We start from the raw sequence: 2,804 nt of genomic DNA on the forward strand, positions 1-2,804 counted from the left end.
TTTAAGAAAAAAAAAAAAGTTCTTAGAATTACCCAGTGTTGTTTCTGAAACATCTAATGCACTAGATGTAGTGGGTTTAGTGGTTCTTGGAACTGTTTCAGGAGTCTCTGAAAGGTAAAAACACAACTTTACAAATTAAGATAAAGTGAAGCAACCAAAGACCAGGAGACACATTTTGTTGCCTTTCGGAATAAGAAACTGATATTTGTACAGCCCATTTCTTTTTGTGTTACTATGTAAAGAGCTCTTTGGCTTGTCTCAAGTGCCTGAGCTGACACTCCTCTCCAACTGGTCCTTTCTGGGTTTGCTTTCTATCCAAAAAAGCACTCTGACCTGACTTTCATTGAAGCACTTATAAGCTTAATCATAATTTTAAGTCTGCCTTTTTCTTCATCTCCAGGGCTTAGTAGAATACCTGGGGTATAGTAAACAAGCACATGATAATAGTTTATTATTATTTAAATCATTTATTGAAGAATCTGAAGGGTAATCAAGATAATAGTTTATTAAATGAATAAATGGGCAAATAATAGGATGACTTGGGGCTAAAAGTCTTACTTAGAGCTATCACGTTACAAGACTTCACTCTTACACTGCAATGAACATGCAAAGCTTGAAAATGAATTGAAATTATGATCAGAATTTAAATCCTCAGCCACAGGTTTGTCCCAAATGCTAGATTAAAGGTAATAAAAATCTCAATTAAATAGTTTTGGAGAAATAAGAACTAAGATCACTGGGATCTGAAATGAATTGAGAGCCAGAAACCCCCAGAATGTTGCAGGGCAAGAACACAAAATAAACACAATAACCCTGAGTAATAAGTTGTGGTGTTTTCCTAAGTGTTTCTGAAGTGGAAAACTCTGAGGAGGGTTTGGCAGAGGACTGAAAAAATGTAGACTCTCCCATCAGAAATGCTGCCAAGAGAAAAAAGTATAATTGGGGAAAGTGGGTAGAATCTTTGAGGGAGAAAGGGACTGGGAGTCACCCACTGGGCCATGCCTATGCTTTTCTGGATATTGATCACATATACTGAAGTCAGAAACCATCTAGGAGTTTCATCCAAATGGGTCACTCCAGGAGCTACCTCTGCTCCAAATCCCGTGAAGGTGGGGATGAAAGGTCCATCTGTCTTCTTTAGAAAAGGACCATATTCATCTTGTTCTCTCAGACATATTCCTACTTCAATGGATTTCTTGAAGTTATTTCACTGCCACAACAACTTTTATCTTCTCTGGACCAGTTATGAGTCCAGAAGTTTAGTAAAAGGTATATCATCAATATTTCAAGTTATAGGATTTTGTGGACTGAAAAATTCACTTCAGATTGGAGTTACTCTGCTAAATATAGATTGTGGGGAATTCTTGCCAGATGTCTGTTTTGTCAAGTCCTGGATAAGGTGGTACTACTCTGGAAAAAACTCTAGCTCAAAGATTAATGTCCCCCCACCCCCCTGCCGCCCCGCCAGACTGGACTTGAGTAGTACTTTCATAAAAGAAATGCTTAATGTTAGTAATGGTGATAAACTATGGAGAAAACACTGACTGCATTAATTCTTTAAAGGGTTGTTACTGAACTATTCTATATTCTCTACACTAGGATTGCTAAAGTTCCAGAGACATTTGTTTCTAAATGATTCAAGTATTTTCACAGATATTAAGCTATGGATTTGTGAAGAATATATGGCATTTTGCTACACTGACCCCTTGTGAAAGTAGAAAGTAGAAATGAAAAATGGTCTCACGTCATCATACATAGGACAGCACTAAACTTGTGGTATGATATTTTAATATAAAAATATTTCAGTGTTTAATAATTTTCATTTAGAGTAAAAAAATACAGCTTCTGTATTACTTATCAGTTATGTGATTCAATAGCTCATTTTGCACCTGTTGTTTTCCCAAACGTTAGAGACATGGAATCTCCTACTGTTTTGCATTTATGATCAAAATGAATTTCCTACTGGCTCTTTACTGAAAAAAAGGCTGCAGATTAGTATTTGAAAAAAAAGCATTTTTTTCTTTTCTCAAGGTCAACAACATAGCAATCTCATTACCTGTCGTGGATCGTGCTGAGATTTTTTCAACCTCTGGTGTTTTAGATTTGGCAGGTAATGCCAAGGTTTCATTCTTAGCTAAAAAGTCAAAGAACAAACAATTTACCTCATTTGCAGTGTCCAAAAATACATCCCTCAATGCATAATCAAGTAGCAGACTAAAAATCTAATCTTGCACTCCCTTCCCCACCAGCCAGTCAACAACTTTATTGTGTGTCTCTAGCAGGAACTAATATAAGTCTTCAAAATTCTTTCTTATTAACCCTAGATAATTCTTTAAGATCTAAATTGTCATTGACGTGAAGGGAAAAAAGTCACAACCCAATACTTGGATACATCTCAAGTCATCCGATTGATAAATAGAATTTCTGGAAGGCATAGGTTGCATTGCAAACTCCTGGAATTTTATATTCAAGTACTCCCAATTTTAAAAAATTAATCTATAGAAAATTTCCATTATTATACATGGTAAAAAATGTAATAAGTTATGACATTGAGATTTTAGAAAACCACAAACAACACACATAGGAAACTAAGCTATTTGAAAATACTTGTGGCAAAAAATTAAACAGTAAATTGTATTTGAGCCTCATATTGATGTAGATCTTCTCTTTTAATCTCTATGGGAATTCAGTACAAAGAATAAAATATTTTTTTTCCCAATATTCCTCTTTATGCAACTATTTGAGAAACTTCCTTTTAAAATGTGGATGTTCTTTTTCAAAGAAAGAAAAGTAACATTTCTAAG

The 2,804-nt window shown here is 34.8% G+C and overlaps 1 protein-coding gene across 1 annotated transcript in view; it reads right to left on the reverse strand.

Moving 5' to 3' along the window:
* LOC105504673 (target of Nesh-SH3-like) overlaps positions 1-2,804 on the reverse strand; it is a 119,856-nt gene that overhangs the window by 115,966 nt on the left and 1,086 nt on the right. The window contains exon 2 of the mRNA XM_011932176.1: positions 33-107. The gene's annotated coding sequence lies outside the window, so the exon portion shown is untranslated. The remainder of the gene's footprint in view (positions 1-32; positions 108-2,804) is intronic.

Source organism: Colobus angolensis, unplaced genomic scaffold (genome assembly GCF_000951035.1).
Source record: "Colobus angolensis palliatus isolate OR3802 unplaced genomic scaffold, Cang.pa_1.0 Scaffold947, whole genome shotgun sequence".
Lineage (NCBI taxonomy): Eukaryota > Metazoa > Chordata > Mammalia > Primates > Cercopithecidae > Colobus > Colobus angolensis.